The sequence below is a fragment of the Vicugna pacos genome, chromosome 15 (genome assembly GCF_048564905.1).
Source record: "Vicugna pacos chromosome 15, VicPac4, whole genome shotgun sequence".
NCBI classification, from domain to species: Eukaryota; Metazoa; Chordata; class Mammalia; order Artiodactyla; family Camelidae; genus Vicugna; species Vicugna pacos.
Window position 1 is genome coordinate 39,906,000 of NC_133001.1, and position 16,938 is coordinate 39,922,937.

Genomic DNA, 16,938 nt, shown 5'->3' on the forward strand with positions numbered 1-16,938 from the left:
GACCCTGAAACAGTGGAAGAAGCGTGTTGCTCATCTCTGTCACCCCATCTCCCTCGGGGAGCCCCCTGCGGGCTGGGGGCAGGTGTAAGAATTGAGGACCAGACTGAGCCAAGTGTCCTTAGTAAATCAGGAGACAGGACAGCAAATATGGCCCAGGTCTGGATATGATAACAGACTCTTGTCTAGGATTTGTAGGACTAGTCCCTCCCTCTCTGCTTCCTTCTCTCCAGATAAACCTCATAGCCAACAGAAGGAACCAGAAGGGACTGGCTCTTTGGCAAAAGCGTAAATCTGGCCGGCCCCTCCTGTGCTCTACAGTCCTCACTTGCTCCCCAGTGCCTTCACCTGGCACATAGGCCTTCCCTCACTTCCTCTGCCCCGCAGCCTCTCTGAGTAGCATTTAGTGGTATAGAAAGAGAATGGACAGATGTCTGGAGACCCAAGTTGTCAACCCAACTCTGGAAGCTGTGTGACCTTGGGAGCAGCTATTCTCCTCTCTGTGCCTTGGTTCCCCCAGATCGGATGCCTTCCTCCCTTCTTTCACTGAATACACTACTGAGTGCTGACTATGAGCATGATAAAATCTCTAAAGTCCTTCCTATCATGATACTATGTTTTATTTGATGTAGTTCAAATGCACTGGAAGAAATACACAACCCGGGCGCAAAGTATAAAAGTGAAAATGGAAAGTTCTCCTTAATCATGGTTCCCAGAGATGTGCATTTCCTTCTACGCTCTGCCTTTCGAATCCCCACTTCTGTGCCCACCTTTGTTTGCAAACTGCTTAGATAACTCTGAAGATTGCAGGACTGTGCCCTTGCCCTCACTAGCTGTCCAGGGCTGATCCTGGACAAAAGTGGTTGCTTCTTGACCAAAGCTCTTGATTCCCCGAGTCTTCAGGGGTCACACCTGTCCTCCCTGCCAAACCCGCTCTCCTGTGAGAGGATCCAGAGCTTCTCTGCGGGAAGCACATGATGCTCAAACGAGCATGAGCTCAGCTCCAAACAGATAGGGTTCCAGTTCTAGCTCCAACATTTCCTTGCTGTGTGATCTTGAGAAATTACTTAACATCTCTGAACCTTGCTGTCTACTTGGTAGAGAAAATAAATCTCTACCTGAAAGGGTCTTGTAAGATTGCATAAAATGACACAAGTAATGTTTCTGGCCACATAAACAGCAGTACACATTTATTTAACATGAGCTGTTAGGTGTCTTGCCCTTACCTGAGATAATTCACATGAAGTGTAGGACGGTGCCTGGGTAAGAACACCACATCCTTTTCCTCACCCTCTTTGATGGTTTTGTTTCCTTCCTTGTGACCACCAGGTGGCAGCATGGGGCCATGGGATGGAGCCCTCTTTCTCAGTCACCACACTGAAGGTGAGTGCTGGCAGGGACCCTTGGGTGACAGTAACTGCAGAATGTTTACTAAGCTCTTACCACACTGGGTGCTGGGTTATGGGGGGCACTTCACAAACACCTTTCTTTAACCCTGGTGAGCTCATATGGAAGGAGGTTCAGTTACCTGCCTCATACAGGGGAGGGATGCTGGGCTCAGGTAGGAGGAGCTGTAATGGGGCAGAGCCTGGAATCAAGCATCTCCCCTGCGGGCACTTGCCCACTGTGCTTGGCAGCCTCCGCTAGGTTCCAGGAGCTTCACTGGCTGATGAAGACAGTGAGGGCCAAGGAGGGACTGGAAGCCAGGGCCCTTTCCCATGACCCAGGGAGAGTCGCCTTAGCCAAGGCCCCCACTGCTGTGAGGCTCAGCCTGGGCTCTCTGGGGGCTGCTGGGCACCCTAGGAAAGCAAACACCCGATTTCATGTTGTTTCTGTCTCATCCAACAGGACCCCTTCTGATCCCCAATAATCTTCACCCCTGGGGGCCGCTGTGATTTGTGGAAAACTTCCTCCAAATCTCCAGCTAATCCTCCTTTGACTGAACTCTTTAGTGATTGCATTTGAGGCTGGTGGCCTTTAATCTCTTCGGCCGCAAATATTCCTGGGGAGGCACACATGCAGACCTGTGTCCTGCTGGGGCCCGGCGGCCACGGGGCTGGGCTGCGCATACCTGGGACCACCAGCTTGTCCCTCAGCACCTACCTTCTTTTCTCCCCTCTACGAGTCTCACTGGGCAGCAGGCCAGGAGAAGCCTGGGTCTGCGTGGTGGTGCCTGGACAGGGCAGCTGGCCAGCCGCTGAGAAGCCGGGGTCCCCTGCCCTCCAGACTGCGTGGTTCTCAGAGGGGTGCTCTTGTTTGAAGTTAGGGCCTCAGTTTCCTCCTCTCGTAAATAGAGATAAAAATAGTCCTGTTTCATGGGGATGCTAAGGAGAGTTTACAAAGGTAACATATTTAGGGAGCTTAAGGCAGAGCCTGAAAGCTAACAAGCCGTCAGAGCTGGTTGGTATGGTTAACCTAGAGTGTCTCCCTGCACCCCAGTGACGACCTCGGCCCTCCTCTCTCTCTCCTGCCTCTGGCGGCATGGACCCCAGGATGGCAGCTCCTCACAGAGGCCAAGCAGTGCAAGGGTGGAGGAGCCACTGTGGGCCGTGCAGGGTCCAGGGGACACAGCAGCAGTTCCAGTGCTGAGGAGAGGCCCAAGGACCCGCCACTCTGAGACAGTGCACCGGTGCAGGAGAGATGCCTGGTGTGGCCACGGTCAAGTTTGGGGCTCCAGCTCTTGAGAGATGTACGGGTGCAGGGCCAGGGAGGCAGGCGGGCTGGGGTGGGGCAGCCTCCGTATCCCTGGCAGGAATGGTCCAGCCCAGCCAGACAGACAGGGTGGTGCCCAGCACCGCCCAGGCAGGGGGAGTTTACAGAGAGACATTGCAGGTGGCAACTGCATGAACTAGGATAAATGATTTAATCTTTCAGGCAAAGTTATAGTATCTTTTGCAGCCCACAAGTCAGCAGGTGCCCCCGCCCTTAGGAAGGAGATAAGACTGGCTCAGATTCACTGTGGGAGTTCCACTCCCTCCTGGAGACTTAATCCCACCTCCTGACCTCCTGCCTCCACACTTTCCACCGCTGCCCTGGGCTCCCAGGTGTGCCAGCATCTCCTCCCAGGTGTTGGTCTCATCATGGAATCCTGTTTCCTTTCCCTGTGTCCATGCTGTACTGAAAACCAGAAGTAAAAACTAGTATCTCTCACACTCTTCAGGATAGAAGTTTCCAGACCTTTCTTGGGGGTCATGCCCTGCTTAGCCCAAAGTGCAGAAGCTGTTCCTTGGCCAGCCAAGAGCCGCCTCCACCACGGAGACCCCTGCCATGCTAGTCCAGCTACACACGGCGTTAGCTTCTACCCTGGCCCAGAGGATCCTGGCAGCTCATGTGTCAGGTACAGAGGCCATGGTTCCCATCCTACGAAGTGTGTCTTACTGACGGCGTCTCTTACTCCTCTCAGCCTGGAAGTCCTCACCATTCTGTTCACTGGAGTTTCTCCGAGGAGCCTGGCATATAAAGAGGCAAGGGATACAATATGGGGTCTTTATTCCTACGATTAAAGTAGATGGCATTAGGGAGAGGGTATAGCTCAGTGACTGAGTGTGTGCTTAGCATGCACAAGGTCCTGGGTTCAATTCCCAGTACTTCCACTAAAAAGAAAAAAAAATGCATGGCATTCAATCAATACTTTTGTAACATAACGGAAACATTTTGCTCACAATAAAACTTCATGCAGGAACCCAATACTTATAAAAATGGTGAAAAGAGAAAGGCTTGGCTGACTCTGGAGAAGGCAGAGGGAATAACCCTAATCCTGGGCTTAATTCCACCCTTCCCCCGCCCTCACCAGGTTCCCGAGAGCAGAAAGGAAAATTAAGATGTTTCTTTCACCAATATAAGCACGTCCCCTTAACTCTTACTAAGACAGATGCAAATTAAAACTGCACTGAGATACTGTTTTTGCTCCATCAGATTTTAAAGACCCAAAAGTATGGGAACGCTCTATTTGGGCCAAGGTGAGGAAAACCAGCACTCTTATGCACTGTAGGTAAGACTGAATTGATGCAGAGGGCTGTTTGGCACTACCTCGAATACCAATACACGTATCCTGAGACCCGGATAGTCCACGAGCAGAAATTTCTGCTGCAGCTGATCTCTGCACAGAAGGGAAATGACCTTACAACGTTGTTCGTAAACAACGCAAAAGGCAGGAAACAAGTACGTGGCCGTCAATGGGGAGTGACTAGAGAAACGGCAGCCCGGACAGTCGGGCCCACTATAGCCACTAAAATGGGAAAAGATCAGAAAAAGGTCTCCAAAACATATACTGCTAGGTGGAAAGAGCAAGGCGATAGGACAGTGTGTGAAGCGTGCTACCATTTGTGTAAAAATAAGTGGGGAAAGAATAGAGGTATTTTCTTGCAATTGCATAAAATATTTCTGAAAGAATAACAAGAAACTTGTGTCGCTGGCTTCCTGTAGTGAGAACTGGGTGGTGGAGAAAGAGGAATGGGACAGAAACTTTTTATTATGTAGCCTTTTGAATTTCAAACCATATGACAGTATATCTTATTCAAAACTTAAAAATATTGTAAATATTTTTATATTTAAATATATTAAATAAATATTTAAAAATACAGGCAAGAACAAAGAACACACAGAAAGCAGTCTCATGAGACAAAACAAAGACTTGTGTTAGTCTCTTGCTTTAACTAGGCATAGAGTGACTTGTACTCTCAAAGAATCCAAAGTCAAGAGACAAATTCTGTTTTTAAAGATTTCCTAACATTGCTCAATCAAGTAAGCTTCTAGACTTTTAAACACAAAAGGCTGTCAGATTTCTGACTCCTGCTTAGAGTGTAATAGCATTGCTCTCACCCTTACCAAAAAAAAGGCCGAATAATTTACAAAATGACACTTTTTCTTGAGCTCGTCAAAGAATGGAAATGGAAGGAAATAAACTAAGCTGAAATTTAAGGAAAAACAGGCACCTCTAGGAAAAGCTGGGACACAGGTCCTTGCTTATCTGTTACAGCTGTTGGACGCCATACAATCTGGCAAGAAGAATCCAACCGAACTTTGCAATGAATCGCTAAAGGCCACATGTGGGCCCTGCGTGAATGCACAGACCGCATGGGAGCTGCAGGCTTCAGGGAAACGCACACCCACTTGCAGACTCTTCTCCGTGGAACACACTGGATGCTCACGAGAAAGGTGAGGGGAGGGCAAGAGACCGAGAAGCCCTCTCTCTCAGTTCAGGTCTTGGGGAGGGGAACAGTGCTACCAAAAAAGCATGAAGTCCCACACAAAGTCTTCTCTTTATATCCCTAATGAGAATATATATATATATATAATATCCACTGGGAGAAGGGCAGCAAACCATACTGTCCGTAGGGCACAGGTGACAGTCTGGCAGCTGAGAGAAGGAAAGAGTTAAAGCCTCTACCCCGGGGTGTGGGGGGCAAAACTACAGACAGACCAGTAAGTACCCTACAGATGAGGGGGGCACGGAATCCCTGAAACATCCCCATATCAAGACACAGCACCTGCCTAAGACTGAAACAGAAGCAGAGCAGCAGAGGCTGCCCCACCCGACCCCACCCCACCCAACCCCAGGCTAATTAGTGTCGAGAAACCGCTAACAGCAGTCCATTGCAGGGAGGGCCTGAAGAGAAGCTTCCCCAAAGGGACAGGCACAGAGGGCAGCCCTAAAGTCAGGGCTTGCTGTAACATCAGTTCACCCCAAGTTGATCTGTGCGTTTTGTGCAATTCCAATAAAACTCCCTGTAAAATTGTTAGTAGAAATTGACAGGCTAATGCTAACATGTATGCGGAAAGGCAGAGGGACTTGAAAAGCTAAACCAATTTCGAAAAAGAAGAGCAAAGTTGCATTACCTGATTTCAAGACTTGATTTTCTATAAAGCCATGATCATGAGGTCAGTGTGGTTTTGGAGGAAAATATATATTAAAAATATTAGTATTACTGTTTAATAATACATATGAATAAATGTATTTATATTTTTGGATAAAAATATATTTTAACATAATATAAAAATATATTTTGTATGTATAACACATATATATATGTATCATTGGTACAGAATAAAGAATCCAGAAGCAGATCGACATGTTTAGCCAACTGATTTTTCACAAAAGTCCAAAGGAATTCAATGGAGAAAGAATGTTCTTCATAAATGATGCTGAAACACTTGACTTGCCATATGCAAAAAAAAAAAAATCAAAAAGCAAACCTTAAGCCATAGTTCTCACCCTATAGAAAAATTTCCTCAAAGTGGATCTAAAGGTACCTAAGTGTAATACCTAAAATTATAAAGCTTCTAGAAGAAACAAAGAAAATCTCCATGACTCCGGCTGCCTGTAGCTCACACCCTGGGTCTGTGCATGATCCAGCCACAGGGGCCCCAGGTCCTGTCTCCCAGGTCCCTGATTTACTGCCGGGAGACATTTGCAGGTTATTGGTTATTTTCGTGTAAATGCAGAACCGAAGGTGTTCATCCTTGTAGCAGCTCCTTCTGTTGTGTTTCTCAAGCTTGCCCAGCCAGCCTGAACCTTGCTTCGGATTTCTCACCCCCATGCTCAGTCTTGGGTCAGCTGTGAGCCTGATACGTCTGCTCGGGAACGTCACCGAAGCCAGAGAGCAGCTGCTCATTCTAGCCCCCCGCCCTGGCAGGTACGGCTCCCCTGATTTTCTTCCTGATTAGCGCGTGTTCAGTGAACTTGGAAGGGGGAAAGAAAAAGACCAAACCCACAATTTCTTCACTGGGGGTTTAGTCATTTATTCAACTTTTCTCTGTTCTCTCTGTCTGCTTTTCTGTCCGTTTGTCTACCACGTTAACTAGGCCTGAGTCAACCACAGAATCTCAGAGTGGAAGCTGTTGAACCACGGGTCTGTGTGTCTGCGTGTGTGTGTGTGCATGGGTGTGTATATACAGAAGTGTGTGAGAGGCAGAAACAGAGGCAGGAAGAAATGAATAGGAATGAGAAACTGAGAAACTTTTTTTCTTGGAGAGAAAGAGCCAGAAATTACATCCGTTGAAAAATATCCTGCCTCTCTCACAGATAAATATAGCGACATGGGTAGATGTGTCACCAAATGAAACTTGCAAAACAAATCCGGGAAGAATCACGTGAAGAGGCTGCCGCTGCTGGCTCTCCCCTGTTGCTCCGCTGGCCCCCCGTGCCCTCCACCCCGTGTCCCCCACCCCACCGACCCCGTGCTCCTGACCACAGTCAGGAGGAAGAGCAAGGAGGGAGGTCTGCGCCCAGCCTCCCCTTGCATCGCTGTGAAGGGGAGGAGTAGCCAGAGAAACGGTGCTCCTTAAAGGGCTGCTGGCCAGAGGGGCCAGGTCGCCAGATGTTCCTGTATTGGGAGCACACGTCTCTCTGTTACAGGGGAGTGAAAGCTCAGAACAGGAGGGCAGCCCCACAGGCTAGACCAGGTAGTTGAAACTAAGAAACCGTGACTCAGACTCAAGGATGTCATTAAAATTATTTGGCCACCAGTACAACAGAGGCACCTACCAGCCAGAATGGACTCCAACCCTTGAGAAAGGGAGGTATGGTCACCACGCCCTGCATACTAGCTGAGACTCCCCTTAGACCCACATGCAGTCAGTCCTTCCAGCAGCCCTATGAGGTAGGGATTGGCATCCCATTTTTCAGATGAGGAGACTAAGGACAGGAGTGATTTGGAGATCTATCTGAGGTCCCGTGGTTGGTCCTGACAGAGCTGCACTGTCTCTACCCAGAGTGTCAGCGGAGGTCACCTGCCTCTACATGGGGGAGGGCAGACACTCCGCTGGCTTCCCATGCCAGCCCTGCCCGCCCGCAGAAGCCTCAGCCAGCTGTGGTCCCTGCAGGAGCAGCACCTGGGTCCTAAGCCCTGTGAAAACAGAGGGTTATCCGATCGTTGTGGGTCTTCTAGGAGGAACGATGGAGCGATTTTGCAGTTGTGAGGTTCTTGGTAACTAGCAGCCCCCTCACCTCCTGACTCAGCCTGGAGCCCCCCTCCAGTGCCTCAAGCATCTGTCCCTCCAACCCCGCTGGAGGGCAGGGACACTTCTCTTACTTGGCCAAGCAATAGCACCTTCAGCTCATGGGCTCTGAACTCCGATGGGAAGTTTCTTAACATCTTTTGGATGATGTTCAAACCGACCGGGATTCCAATCCCACCTTGGCCACTCCCCAGCTCTGCAGCCTTGGGAACAGTAATGCCTTTGTATTAGTTTCTTATTGCTGCTGAAACAAATGACCACAAATGTAGTGCCTTAAACAACACAACTTTATCATTTTACAGTTCTGGAGGAAAGGTGCCAGAATCAGTCTCACTGGGTTAAAGTCAAGGTGTCTGCAGGGCTGTGCTCCTTCTGGCTCCAGGGGAAAATCCATTTCCTTGCCTTTTCCAGTTTCTGGAGGCTTCTTGCATTCCTTGGCTCGTGGCCCTGCATCACTTGGACCACTGCTTCCATCACTACATCTCTCTCCAATTCTGGCCCTCCTGTCTCCCTCTTATAAAGATCCTTGTGATTACCTGAGGTCTCTCTGATAATCCAGGATAATCTCCACCCCCCCATCCCCTAGTGCTTAATCACATAAGCAAAGCCCCTTTGCCATGTGTGGGAACGTATTCACAGGTTTTGTGGATCAGGGCATGAACATCTCGAGGGAGAGGAGGAGCATTACTCAGCTTGCCACACCTCACTTTCCTCATTTGTAAAAAGAGGGTGATCATCAGTATCTCACAGGTCTGCTGGGAGGACCAATTACATTACAAAGTGGCTAGCCCAGTGCCTGACACAAAGTTTAAAACGAGGTCCTAAAAAGGAGGTCTCTGCCCTCCTCCCCTCCTGGTCAGCTTTCTCTGGAATCTCTGGTGCCTGTTCCCAGGCCTGGCTCTCAGTGGAGACTTCAGGAATCCCTGTTGAAATAAGACATGGCGGTGATGGATGGCTCTAACCTCCCAAACGCTGAGGCAGGGCTGTTTGCAAATTTAAAGGCTTCTAGGCAGCAGAGGGAAGAGTTTGAGCAGAAACATGGAACGGTATGTTCAGGGACATCAATTCCAAGTGGTTTCTGTTGGGAAAGCTGAACAGAGAATCATTCCATCTGCATTCCCCATGTCAGAACTTCTCTCCCAGGTTGGCTTGGCTGAGACCCATTCCAGCTCTGAGCACCTCTCCCTGGAGGCAGCGGTGGGGCCCTCTGCAAGGGGGCAGGGCAGACAGAGCACCACATCCTTGCTCACTGCCCAGGCATGGGGCGGGGGGTGGGTGATAGCTGCAGGTGACAGGGGCTGGAGCAGCAGGTGGCTAGTCTAGGAGCACAGATGGGAAGGCCCCATATTCTGGAAGGAATTCAGAGCACTGAGGGTGCTGTGTTCTTCATGGGGGAGGCAGAGGACAGGGAGGGGGCCAGCACCCCAGGAAGCCCCGCTGATTCTCCCTGTACCAGAACGCTCTCAGCCAGCATAGTCTAAACCCATTTTTATCCAATACTCTTTTGTTTGTTTGGTTTTGGTTTTTATTTTTTTAATTTTGTTTTTTATTGAAGTCTAATTGATTTACAATGTTAGTTTCAGGTATACAGCAAAGCAATTCAGTTATACATATACATACTTTTTTATTTTAGATTCTTTTCCATCATATGTTTTTATAAGAAATGGAATATAATTCCCTTTGTTGTACAGTAGGACCTTGCTGTTTATCTGTCTTAAATATGGTAATGTGTATTGAATCCAATACTCTTATTGGTAAAACATCTTTTACCATGCCCTCCAATAAATGCATATTTATTTCTAAATTATATGGCATAAATTACTGCCCAAATATATTATGCACATTAAAACTTGCAAAAAATGTGAACTCAGCAAACTAAAAAGCTAAAAATAAGTACCAAGAGGAGACCGCCATGTTGATCTCGCGCTGGATCTGTGGGCGCGCCCACTTAGGACATCGCGTGAACTGCACTTGCAGCTTGGTGCTCTTCTGTCTCCGTGACTCTTGCCTATTCGTGTGTTCATTTCAGGGAGCCCCTCTCCTGCCAGGCAGGCTTGCTATCCTGTTTCTCTGGCTTATAAAGTTACCAAAGACTAAGAGCACTGATGCTTTTGGATGGTGCAAAGTGCACGGTGCAGAGCTGGTGCCTAATAAAGTTGTCTATTAAGTATTTTCTGAAGATGTACTTTGAGCCCAGCTTTGGGGCAGGCACTAGGGGCTCAAAGAGCAAGTCATGGTCCTTCCTGGGAGCTCTGCAGCGCAGTGGAGTTTGGACTGTTCTTGGGGGTGACTAGGCCATGTGAGGCCACGTGCAAAGGCCCAAGGCCTGTAGGAGCTTGGGAGTTTGGGTGTGGTCACTGGGTGGTTCTGGCTGGAACTCAGGGGATAGTGAGGAGAAGATGGGCACTAGGCAGGAGGCAGCCCTCGAAGGTTCTAGGTGGGGAGAGTGTGCGGGCAGTCCTGCCTGTGTGGCTCTCCCACCCTCGGGCCCACTCAGAGCACCCTTTTCTCCAGGGACCAGAGGGCTCTGGAGGAGGCACCCAAAACTGCATAGGAACAGAGAGGCTCTCTCAGCCCTGCCCCATCTCCAGCGCCAAGAAGCAGCGGGCCCAGGCCAAAACCAGAGGGGCTGGAGATCGGGGTCTTGTTCACAGACTGGCCCACCAGTCCTGCAAAGCTAACTGCCCTGTGAAGCCACCCTGGGGCTTCATGTGGCTTGAGCATGGGGCACCTCTGACCACCGCCACACTCTGCATGGCCCTGCTTCAGGGCCAGCGCCTCCGCTCAGCCTCCAGTGAGTCCGTGGCTCCCTGAGGTGGGGGCCCGGGGCTCTTCCAGCTGAAGGGCGGTTCCCTGGACAATCTTCCAGAGCAGGGAGAGCCCCAGGCTGAGCTGGGCATGTCTGATTTGGGCAAAGGAGCTTTAATCCTTTCACTGGAAAGTATTTCCTAGGCCAGAGGAAGAAAGCTGTGAGGACACTGAACCCCTGAAGCTGCGACTGGGGGCTGCCCACAGGGAAAAGAGCCATAAAGAAGGAGTCAAGGGCCCCCACACCACCCTCCCCGGGGCAGCCCAGGGCCTTGGGCCTGGAGAACTTGTGTGCTCTGCCCTCTGCCTGGGGCCCCAGGCCTGAGGTTTCAGGCCTCACTGTGGGAGGGTGTGCACAGACACCGGATGTGGGGCATCAGATTTGGCCTCGCCCCAGAGGCTGGGGAGAGTTGAGAGAAAAGTTGCTTGTTGTTTGCTTGCAGATCAGTAAGAACATAAGGAGGTTGTAGGAGCCTGGAGAGGGCCGGAGCGAAGGCCCGGAGGCGCCTGCCGGGCTGGGTCAGGATGAGCAGTTTGCTCTGTGTCTTCAAGGAAGTAGCAGAGGGCGGATTTGCAGACATTTGCAAGTGGCCCACAGCGGAGGGCTGGAGGAGACATCTTATGGAAGAGTTTGAAGCAAAGGCCAGTATGATCCGTGCAAGCTTGGGAAACAGGCTGGAGAGGCCCGTGCTAGTCCACTTCAGGACACGCCAATCCACAGAGCCCCAGTGCAGGGTCACCCTTGGGAGGGAGCCGTTTCCAAGGACCAGCTCTGGGGTTGCCAGGGCAGCGGTGGGGAGCATCTCCGACACCAAGGTGGGAAGACTCCTCACTGCAGCTCGGCAGGGGCAGGCGAAGCAGAGAGAGCCTGCAGGCAGGAGATCTGCGGTCCCCTTGTTTACAGACTGGGTGGGAGGAGCTGTGACACAGCTCAGAGGGTTCACTGAGCCCTAAAGTGTGAGAACCACCTGCGGCTCAGACTGGGTCAGGCTGGAGGAGAAGGGGTGAGAGCTGCCAGTGTTGGCTCTGCCCCTGACCCCCTGGGACCCGGCTTTGGGCTCCTTATCTGGTGACAAGGAGGGTGGGTGGCACACCCTCCGTGGTTCCTTCCACTTGAACATTCTTGGTGCCGTCTGGGCTCATCCAGGCCCCGTCCTGGCTTTTCCATCTTCCTGCCGGAGCTGGGAGCCCGCCAAACAGTGGGCCCCCTGAGAGGTGACTGGGCACCGCTGTGGGATTTCTGACAAGTTGCAAACAAATAGCAGTTCCTCCCTGAGAAGCAGGGGAGGCATGTTGCTCCCTATTCCCCCGCCTCACCCCACCACAGGCGCGGGGGAAAGTGACCCCTGTGGCATTCTGTGAATGAGTCTGAAAACAAACCACTGGAGGGATAGGAAAGAATTCTCTCATCCCAAAATAGCTCTCTGAAGGCTGCCTAATCGCATGCCTTTGCAGCAGAAACATTCTGTTATTTTGACAGAGCAGAGCAGGCCACCTGACGGACCCTCTGGAGTCTCCCTCTTGGGGAGTGAGCTTGCAGTGTGCGCAGGAGGGCAGGCTGGGTTGGGAGTGAGTGTTCCGGTCTTGGGCCAATGGATAACGTCATGTGGACCCAGAATGGAAGGCTACAGGCCTCCTTTTGCAGCTTTCCTTGGTGGAGGGGAGGGATGGTTAAAGAAGCACCTAGTCACAGTCCAGTGAGAAAAGATGTGCAGAAACACTCCCCCTCACTGATCACCAGGACCTAGAGCAGAGAATGAGCACCAATTGTGCCAGCTGCTCCCATGAGGAAGAACGTACGAACGCCGAGCATTAGGGATAAGCGCTCGACGGCTGGTGTGCACTGTCCTGATGGATTTCCATCATGGGCTGTGGGGACAGAATTCAAGGGGTCTGGGAACTAGGATTGGAAAAAATTTTCCATCTTTATTTTCACTAACCTTCAGCCAAAATTTAGCATCTCCTGCTACTTGGAATGTAGGGAACAGACCTCAGATGTTTTAGCAGTGTCGGTGACTTGTCACCAATAGAAATCACAGATACTCTTCCTATCGCAGTTGCCCTGGTGGCGGATATCTTAAATTACTGTCGAAGCTCCTCACGGCTTGGGAATGAGGGTGGCTGTTAGACTTGTCACTAGATCTTGTTAAATGTGTTAACAAAGAGGCAGACACCATACTTTATTGCAAATTGGAGGTTTTCAGAAATATTTTGATAACTGTATTTCAATGCAATTGGTTTCCTTTGTAATCTTACGTATTTTCTCTAATGCATTTGAAAACATTGCTCAGAGGCTTCATCAGATTGCTCAACAGAGAAGTTCAGGATCTGCTTTCCCTACAGAACCCGGCATCATCCTTTCACCCCAGCAGCCAGGGTGGTGGGTGTGGGGCTGGGAGGACCCTATAACATTTGTGGGTGAAGATCCTTTTGTTCAAACACAAAGTTTATCAGGAAACTGCTCTGGCTGGATTTGGGAGTGTGAGTTTCTTGCAGCTGCCTCACTACTCCATCCACCCCTGCCCATCAGATGCCCTCCTTCCCTTCCCCTCTCCCAGGAATTCTCCATGGAGTGCCAAGGTTTCCACTGAGTGCATCTGCAAATCATCAACCCAATGTAACCCCTCTCTGGGGACCAGAGGAACAGCACTACGGTCTCACCTTGTTGGCAGCGTAACTTCTCATACTGCCCTGCCCATGGGAAGTCCTGACTGTGGACGGGTCTTAGGGGGTAGTAGGGAGGGGGTGTCACTTACAAATACTGGAGAAGGCCTCCCATGTATGTGAAAAGGAGGAAAGCGAGCAGGGATCTTAGCCCAGGGTGCTGTTCACCATGAGTTCTGGGTTCAAATACTCGTTCTACCACCTGCTAGCCTCAGTTCATCTGTTAATTGGTGATGATAATAGCCCCCACCTTAAAAGGCTGGTTGGGAGATTAAAGGAAATGATGCACGTGAGGAGCTTAGCTGGCTTAGGAAATTCTGCTGCTCCCCTTTCTCTGAGGAAGAGATTTGTGCCTGCCACAGCCTCCTCCCACCACGCCCCCCACCCCGCCCATCCACTGCATCCAGGTGCCTCCCTGATAGAGGTGACCTGGGAGCTTGTTTTCACCGTCCAGGCCTGAAGCACTTAGTCCTTCCCATCTTTGCAAACCTGTCATGTGGCGCTTGCGGGGTGTTTTGGTAGCAGTAGCAGCAGCTGCCCCGGCCGGCACACACTGTAGCTATAATCTAATCATCTAATAATTAGCTTGACATACAGAAAGGGGCCTCAAGGGCCTTGGGGTGACACTGCCTTTTTCAAAGGCAAGGATACTGTGATTTTGCACTTGTGCTGGGCAAGATGTGAGCAAAAAGGAAGACTGATCCAAGGTTTTGCGTGCCCTCCACAGCCCTGAGCAGAGGCAGGTGCCTGGGGAGCTAACGGAACATAATCTTCAGGGCCCCTCACTTGCATAGTCCAGGTTTTCTGTGAATTTTTCCCTAAAGACACTGCAAAATTGTATAAACGCCAGGCTCCACAAAACATAATCCACCCTTGGGTTTAAACCAAAGTTGTCTCTTGGGTCTCCCCTGCCTGGAAACCAACCCCACGTAGTGTTGCTGCTGAGGACCAGCAGGCAGATTTGGGAGTGCAGGTCATAGAGAGGGCTGCACCATGAGCTAAAGAATTTGGCAATTTGTTGGAGCCCAAAGGACCCTGGGACTTGGGTCCTCAGGGAGCCAGAGATCCCTGCTCGCCACCTACTGGCCGGGAGCCTTGAGTGCAGCCTAGCAGCCTCCGAGCCTCAGAATCCTCCACTGTGAAATGCAACTGAGAAGTCTGCCCTGCCCACAGCTTGAGATTGATATAAAGAGCAAATAGATCACCTGTCCATGTGCTGAGATGGCAGTGTCTGTGGTGATTGCAAAAACACGCAAAACATTGATTCAGGGATGAAAAGGGCTGGAGATAAACTCCCTATCTCAGCCCCTGGTGGGTGAGTCATGGAACAAGGTACCTAGCTTGTGTGTGCCTTATTCGACCAAGAAATAAAATGGGCGATGCCAAATACTCCCCTCACCATCATTAGCAGGAGCGCAGGGGCTGGGAGGAGAAAGCAGCCGTTGGCTCCAACGTCTGCAGCATTATTCTCCAGTTTCCCCTGAGGAGCCGCTGGAACAGATGACCAGGGAAAAGCATGCGGTTTCAGGCAGGACACAGATGAGAGAGGTGAGACCGAAAGGCACAGCTCCCACAGCAACAAGGCCAGGCTCTATCATTACTCTGTTTACCGTCCTGCATCCCAGCTGGGCTCTGACGCCTTCCTTTCTTTTTCCCACATCTAGTTGGTTGTTAAGTCTAAAATCCCCTACCCTCAATGTCTGCTGCTGAGCCTTCTCCTCTCTATCCCTGCAGGCCATCATCCATTTCTTACATGGACAAGAGCAACTGACATCCCTGCAGGGCTCCAGACAGACGGGCAACAGGTGTGCCAAGAGTTCTGTCTCAGCCCGCAGGGTGGCCAGACCAGGCTTGTGGAGGCTGGAGCCTCTGGACCAGCATCTTGCAGCCTAAGGACACCTCATCTGCTAATCTCAGCAGGCAGCTCCAACGTCGTCATTTTTCATGTTGCTTCCACGTGGGAAATGTGGGGAGGACCAATCTCCCAAGCATCCTCTTCTGCCCACTCAGACCCATCCTAGGCACTGTGGCCAGATTCATCTCCGTGGAGTCCAACTAGGACAGTGCAGCTTGCCTTCAGAGCGGCCATCAGGATTCTGCACCATGTGAAAGTTACTGACAGCTACAAGGGCAGGCAAGAAGACCCAGCCCCGGGGTCTTTCTACAGCAAGAGTCCCATGGATTGAGAGGATGTGCAGAGAAAAGCAGCCTCTGAAAACATCTGGGAAGCTCACCCCCCAACCTGCTCCTTCAGCTGGGATGGTGGTTCTCAAACCCTGCAGCGTACAAGGATCACCCACAGCAGTTGGGAGAAATGCAGGTTCCAGGACCTCCTCCTGCCCCACCCAAATGTTTCACCAGTGTGTTTGCAACAAGACCCAGCAGTCTGCATTTTCAGGGAACACACTGTGGACACAGACCTTACTTTGAGAAACAGTGCCCTGAGGATCTCTGCTAACCGGCCGATTTCACCTAATCACTTCAGAAGATGAAACAATGGCATGTGGGCAGGAATTTGCAGTAAAAAGCAGTGTTTCAGCCTAAAATCTCAAATCAAACACACTTCTTCGAAAAAAAAATATATATAAGAATAAGTAATTGTAGAACAGATAAACAAGATTACACTGTATAGCACAGGGAAATATACACAAAATGTTATGATAAATCACAGAGAAAAAAATGTGACAATGAGTGTGTATATGTCCATGTATGACTGAAAAATTGTACTGAACACTGGAATTTGACACAACACTGTAAAATGATTATGAATCAATAAAAATGTAAAGAAAAAAAAGAAGTAAAGCTTTGAATGACAACAGACAGAAAAAAAAAAAAAGAATAAGGGATCCTTAAAATATGGAAAGTGCTTGAAAGACCATCTGGGCAAACCAAAGTTACTCATCCCCTGGAACGTTCTCCTAGAAAGGCACACTGCAGGGAACACACATAATGTAACCCTACAGAAAAGCTTGAAGCTCTGGAAAGAAATTATTTATAATCTATAACCAAGGCAGCCTTTTGGGCAGACAAACACAGCAAACTGCTCTCTGAAATGTGACAAGATGGAGGTTACCATGAAGGCAGGAAATATGTATGTGGCCAGAGCGGAAGTGTGCAAGTTCCTGCAGGAGGTTCCCAGCGTGGAGAGAACGTCATTGATGGCTCAGGGACCTGTGTCCTTACTCAGCGAGGTGACGCTAATGGCTGTTGCAACTTTTTCTGATCCCCAGATGGAGAAGTGGTCTGGCTCACAGGAGTGCCGTGAACTCATCGGGCAAGTGGCAGGACGTTTGAAATCCAGGCTCACCCATTCACTGTGATTCTGTGGGGGATGGTGGGCTCTCCCAGCTGCAGACACTTGCCATCAGTGTGGGTTGTTGATGCCTCACTCCTCTGCCTCCTTTCACACACCACCTGGAGCAGTGCACGAGAGCTGAGAACCCCACCCAGAGCATGGAGTAGTGAGGAGGGCTCCGGATTGGCTCTGGGTGTTAATACGTGTGGCTCAGG